Genomic DNA, 7167 nt, shown 5'->3' with positions numbered 1-7167 from the left:
CAAGTGGTACGCTCGTCTCTCTATCAACGTGGCAAAATATTGAGTCTTTGATATTTGTGAATTGCTTCAATCATTCACGCATGAATGCTCTTAATTGGATTCTTTAGGTTTGTCCAACTACAACCCATTTATTTCCTTATAATAATAATAATCTGATTTTTTTTATTAATAATATTTTTGGTTTTGCATGAACAAAGACAAGAGCAACACTTGGTTTTAGCTTTCAAACAGCTTATTTGTCTATGGCATACTTTGACAGATTCCTTTCCAAATGTGCCATTGATGTAAGCTCTCAACTACTCTTTCAATTGCAACATTTATCACTCTTGAATCTTGATTATTATAAGGGGAACTACCACAAACTCTTCCAATATTTTGTGAAATTTATCATGATTATTATCACTCTTGATTATTAGTCTAAGTGTATTATTATATAAATCTTAGGTGGATCAATGTATAACTTTAGAAACAAAGAAGGTCATGTTTAATTTCACCAAATCTCAGAGGAAGTTAGTGTAATTTGTCCTTGTTGTGATTAGTTTCAAATCTTTCAATTTTTATGCAGAGTGGTAACTGTTGGAATCATCTCTTGTCATTGTGTTTTTAGTATTATATTTAATTTAGCACCAAGGGCCCACATTCTAAAATACTGTTGAAATCATCTCTTGTCATTGTGTTTTTTTGCTAATCACTACATTGATCTGTCTCTTCATTTTTCTCATAAGACCACAACAAGCAAAGCTTTTCTTTTTTTCTTCATTCAAGCAACCAAGTATAGCTTTTTTGGAAATTCAGGAACAAACAGATGGCTACTTCTAATCTAGAAATAGGATTTTGTGGACAAATTAAGGTGGGGACTAGTGAAAGCAAGCACTCCTAAGTCCTAAGATCTTGAGTTGTTTCCATTGCCTATACTATAGTTGCTACTTGCTAGAGCGAGAGATTCAAGGCAGTAAATAATGATAAGAAAAAGAACGCCAAGGTAGAACACAGTTAGTGATTTTTCAGAACAAAATTCTATTTACAACAAAAATCAGAACAACAAAGCTGGAAACATGTATAAGATAAGTTAGTTTTCTTCAACTAAATAATGATTTTTCATATGATTGCTAATTGAACCACAGTTAATACACTTCTTACTAAAGTTCTTGGATCAATGTCACCATTTGAAGTGTTCTTACTATCACTCTTATGCAGCATTATTCAAATTCATCATTCATCCCTGCAACTTCAAATACTAGTTTATCTAATTATAATTCCTATAAGATATTAGGAGATTGGTTGTTGGTTTTATTGGTTAGTTAGTTAGTGATTATAGTTAGCCTCTGTAACCATATTCTGTTATATATATATACATATGTATATATATATATATAACCAAGTAACACAATACATATAGAATACTTACGTATTGGATGGCTTAAATCAGCAAGTAGATTTTTTATGAAATTAAGTTTTAGGGGGGTACAATTTGAAAATTCATACACCGTATATAAACAACTAGCGCTACATATATACTATATATATTATGGTACATGCATGAACCAAAAAATAATAAATGAGCATGGCAATCAGTTCATCAAGGATTCAACTACTACTTAGTTTAATTAGATATTTTTCAACAAAAAGTGAACCACAGTGAAAAAGAAACTTACAGCAGGATCCATTAAAATAGAGAGTTCAAATGTTCAATACTGAGAGATTTTAAAATCTGCACATTCAATCCATTGAAGTGAAGAAGTCAGTATACTCATGAAAGAACAAAACAGAACAAATCAACAAAATAGAAAAAACCATATAACAAATAACCCAGATAAAACTCAGAACTCAGAACCAAGGGCAAGGAGGAGGCTTACCTCAATTGATGAGCATGAGCTCCGGCGAGCCACCAATGAAAGAAGAAGAGAACTTAAAAAGAGAGAAGACAGAGTCGCGAATGGGAGGTCGAGCCAGAGAGACAGAGCCTCGAATCAAAGTGAAGACTGAAGACTCAAAGAGGTAGAGGCCGACGAACCACTGGCGAGCTCCGACGATAGGCAAAGAAGAAGAAATGTTGACGGTGGCAAAGAGTGGATTTGGTTTTGTTGAAAAAGGATTTGATGATTTGTCGAAGAGGAGAAGAAGTGAAATTAGGTTTTATTTTAATTTGGTTAACCGGTTTTTTTATTTGGTTTTGGTTAACATATTTTAAAAAATATGGATATGGTTTTTAAAATTGTTTTATTAAATTAGTTAACCAAAATGTGGTTATGGTTTTTTAACCGGTTAACTACATTTTGGTTTTTTTTTGCACACTGATGCACCACTATTTCGTGGTACATCTTGTATTTAATTGAGTGGATTTTATCCACTAGTCTCACACTTATTCATTGAATTCGCATGTTTTACATTTTCTTTTCTGATTTTGTGCTATAATTGAAAACATGCTTCTTTGGTCTTAATTTTTGTAACAACCTTAGTTTTTGAAAATCAAATAATTAGTTGTTTGTGATTTATTTTATTTGTTGATAATTTTAGTTTAAGAAAATTATTTTACTAATGATAATTAAATGGAGTTTCATGATAATTGAAGTTTAAATTAATTAGAATTTTTATATAAATTTTATTAGATATTTGGTATAATTGAAGTTATAATTTTGGTAATTGAAAAATAAGAAAGAATTTTATAACTTAATAAATTCTATTTGAACTCCTAGAAATTATTTTATTAGAAATGATTAGATTGATATTTATAAATACTTTAAGTTTAAGTCAATTAATATTTATGTACAATTTTTAATATAATTAATTATTTTATAAATTGAAATTAAAGTTTCAGAGATAGAAAAATAATAGAGATTTGTATGATTTAATCTAGAAAATTGATATTTGAATTTAAATTGTACTTTACAAAATATAATTAACTTGTTCATTTTATAATATAAATTAGAACTAATTGATTAAACTTAGCAATATGTTGATAAATAATGTTTCTAAATATTTTTAATAGAGTACATTTGATTTTAAAATTATCCTATCCTCCAATTTTATCAAAATATCTATTCATATCTATCCATATTACTTTATAAAATCCCTAATTCCTAAATTCCCAAATCAAACTCAAAAACCCTAATTTCCCAAATTGGAAACCCTAACCCTCACTCCCTCACCACACTCAGCCGCAACCTCACCCTTACCTTCCTTTAGCGTAACACTCACACACAGCAGCGAAACAGAGAGAAAAAAAGAGAGGGAAGAGCTGCTGCCCCGCCACCGCCGTGAAGCCTCCGTGTCGCGTCGCCGCCGTCGCCCTCACTGCGCCACCGTCGTCCTCGTCACAGAGCCAGCCGCCGCAACTTATAGCAAATTCAGAGAGATGGAACTCAGGAAGAGAGGAGACAGAGAGCTCGGAGACTGAGCTAGGGTTCAACCACCGTGCCCAGCCGTGCTCGCGTCGTCGGTGCCGTTTTCGTCGAAACTACCGCCGTTTGAGGGGCTATGCTTGGCTGCCGTTGTGCTGCCCTGCTTCACCGTGGCTGAGCTCCGCTACCCCCTGATCTTTGGGCTTGTGGTGCTGATGCGGGAATTACTACAGGAAGAGAAGAACACGAAGAGGAGAAACTGGGATCGTTGTTGTCGCCATCGCTGCTGAAGACCAGCCACCGCGCCGAGCTTTTACCGTCACCATTCTGCCCGGTGTCGCCAGCACTGAAGTCGGCTGCTACCACCGTCAAGCCTTGTTGGAACTGGTGTTGCTTTTGGAGGTTTGGAAGGGAGGCTTGCTCGGATTTGCTTCTGGTCCTGGTTCTCACAGCTGCCGGAGCCTCTGCCACCATCAGAACTGCCATTGAAACTATTGATTTGGTTCCAATTCCTCCATTTTTGAGACTGTGAGCTTTGATCCTTGCTTTGCTTCTATCCTATTCCTATGTCTTTCACCTGTTCTAACTAAGGAAACCTATATTTTTGTTCAGTGCTGCATCTCTATTTTCCCTATTTACTGCTAGAACTATCATAGGGAATACTGTTGATGTCATCAGGAAACTGTTAGAGCTGCTGTTGTTGCTGATGCGATTTAGAACGAAGTTGGAGTCACGTTTAATTTTGTGGATTTTGACTAACTGAGGTAGGGTATTTAACGTTTTTAATTTAGAATGCCTACCAAGTTATTGGATAAGTGCAAATGGTTAATAATATTTAAGAATTTCTAATCAACATGAATGTCCTGAAATGCTTTTGAAATTAGTTAGTCGTTGTGAATATTCTGAGCTGTGATTGAACTTAGATGCTGTTGTGAATAATTATTAATTTAGTGTAATTTATTAAACTGAAATATGCCCAGTTAATTATTGAACAGCTGTTGAATAGATAATTGATGAATTTAGTTTGGATTGCTGCTGCGAATGTAATTGGTTTTGTTGTTATGAGAGACTAATTGATAGAAATAAGCTTAGTTTGAGATTGTGAAATTTGGATTATTGAACTCAGGTTAAGGCTGTGAATGTCTTTGGGCTTCGTTGTGAGTGTTTGAGGTTGTAATTGATATTATTTTCTCTGATATGGATGGAATTGTTGAAAAGTTCTGACTCTACGTGATTATACTGAATTAGTTGAGTTGTGTGGCTGAAATTATGATTGGAAATGATTGAGATTTTTGATTGGAACTTTGGTTGAATTTGTTGATTTTGTGTGATGATCTGCTGCGTGAGCGCAGTCAGATAGATGGTGGTGCGACCACTGAGAACGCTTTCCTGCGGTACAGATCCATATTTTAATTCTGTAAGGCAGAGGGGTTATTTCCTGCTACAGAAGTACCATGACCACCTGTTCCATTTCTGTAGTGGCAGAGGGGTTATTTCCTGTATACAGAAGGTGTGTCGGCGTACATCCCTGCAGTGGCAGATGTGTTATTTCCTGCGTGCAGTGGACCCTGTGGTGGCAGAGGGGTTATTTCCTGTACACAGTGGTATAGCCAATAGGAAAGCCTTATCCAGACAGAGGTTGCTGGATAACGTCGGGAGCGGATATGTAACCGACAAATGAGCTCATTACCTGCACTAGGGCTAGACATGCATCATCCTTGTGTGTGCATTTGCATTTGATTGGGTTTGCTCGTTGTACTTCCCTGTGATTGTGCTGTTTACCTTGCTGTGACTTGTTTGTGTGCTGAATTGAATCTTTTGTTAGTGCTATTAGTTGGTGAGTGTATGATGATGATTAAGAATTGACGTTGTGATTGAAAATTAGTTATGTGGTTGAAAAATGTTTAAAGTGACCAGTTTTATATTTTGGAATTTGTTTTGAGCTTAGGTTTTTGAAAGAGGTAAATAGTTAGTTAAAGTAAAACCAAGAATAGTATTTTCAAAAAGGTTTGACAAAAATATAGTTTCCTTGAGTATATTAATTATTTGATTCTATTTCATTACTTTTACGGCATTCCCATTCCCTACTGAGAACGTGTTGTTTGTTCTCACCCCAAAATCTTCCACCCTTTCAGTGACACAGGTTCGAAGACTCCGTTTGAAGCTGCAGGCGATTATAGATCTTATTTATGAGTTAAGTTTATGACTTGAGTTATTTTCATAGAATTTCCCTCGCCCTTGTTACTTTGGTTTTTATTTTATACAGAGGGATAGGATTTGTATGTGAGTTTTATTTGAAATCTTTTGTATGACAGATATTATTATTAATAATTATGTGATTATTATTACTTGGTGATGCTTGCTATATGATTTTAATTATCAAAAACAAAATTTTCTGGTATTTTTACTAAAACTGGATCGCAATATCGAACTAGAGGCTCAATAGTAAATAGTTAATAAAGTAGAGCAGGTTGGTAATGCCTTACTTTTGGTACGATCATGACGTTCTGGAAGTTGGGTCGTTACAATTTTCCTATGCTTCATTGAATTTTTCCTCTCTTATTACCATTTGATGCTTTGATATGTGTGTTAATTGTTTTCAGAGATTGCAGGGCAGGAATGGCTTAGAGGATGGAAAGGAAGCATGCAAAAGTGGAAGGAATACAAGAAGTTGAAGGAACTGCAAAGCTGTCAGCCTGACCCTCTTGCACTAAAATGTCCATAACTTGAGCTACAAAGGTCCAAATGATGCGATTCCAGTTGCGTTGAAAAGCTAACATCTGGAGCTTCGCAACGATATATAATTTGCCATAGCTGCCTCGTAGTTAGGTGACGCGGACGCGTGAATGACGCACACACATCGCAGTTGCGAATCTCAATCCACGCAAACGCGTAAACGACGCCTCCGCGTCACTTTGCCGCGACCTGTACGAACCAGAAAGCGCTGGGAGTGACTTCTGGGCTGTTTTTGACCCAGTTCTCGGCCCAGAAAACACAGATTAGAGGCTGGGAGTGGAGCAGAATCATTCATTAACTCATAACACACTTTTCATAATTTTGGATGTAGTTTTTAGAGAGAGAGGTTCTCTCCTCTCTCTTAGGATTTAGGATTAGGATTTCTATTAGGATTAGGATTGTTTCTTCATACCAGGTTCAATAATTTATGTTTCTCTTCTATTTTTGTTTACTCTGAAGCTTTTATTTGTGTTTGATTTATGTTGCCCAATTGGCTTATGAATATTTTCCATGTTAGAATTGACATCTCTATTCAGTTTAATTTGAGGTATTCCATTTATTTATGATTTTTATCTAGCTTTTTATATTCTTGGCTTTAATTGATTAATTGGTAACTCTTGAGTTGTCAAACTCATTGTCGACTGAAAATTGGAATTCTTTAAGAATTAACTCGAGTTCCAATAACTCTAGCTTTTTCCAAGGAAAGACTAGGACCAGAGGAACCAAACTTATTCCATCCACTTGACTTACCTTCATAGTTAGAGGTTAACTAGGTGGGAGAAAAATCCAATTCTCATCACAATTGATAAGAATAACTGGGATAGGACTTCCAGTTTTCATACCTTGCCAAGAGTTTTATTAGTTATTAATTTATTAATTCTTGCAATCTATTTCTCCTGCTTAAAACCTTTTTCAAACCCAAACACTATTTTTTTCCATAACCAATAATAAATCATACTTCCCTGTAATTCCTTGAGAAGATGACCCGAGGTTTGAATACTTCAGTTTATAAATTTATTGGGTTTTGTTACTTGTGACAACCAAAACGTTTGTACGAAGGGATTTTCTGTTGGTTGAGAATCTATACTCA

At 35.3% G+C, this 7167-nt stretch overlaps 1 long non-coding RNA gene across 1 annotated transcript; it reads left to right on the top strand.

Moving 5' to 3' along the window:
- The first annotated feature begins 3283 nt into the window (after positions 1–3283).
- On the top strand, positions 3284–5708 carry LOC110281146 (uncharacterized). Its single transcript, XR_008009681.1, has 3 exons — positions 3284–3869; positions 3954–4105; positions 5477–5708. It is a non-coding gene; the product is annotated as an uncharacterized LOC110281146 (long non-coding RNA).
- Positions 5709–7167: the final 1459 nt, after the last annotated feature.

This window comes from Arachis duranensis, chromosome 5, assembly GCF_000817695.3.
Source record: "Arachis duranensis cultivar V14167 chromosome 5, aradu.V14167.gnm2.J7QH, whole genome shotgun sequence".
Taxonomy (NCBI): domain Eukaryota; kingdom Viridiplantae; phylum Streptophyta; class Magnoliopsida; order Fabales; family Fabaceae; genus Arachis; species Arachis duranensis.
This window is presented reverse-complemented; position numbering and strand designations above follow the sequence as displayed.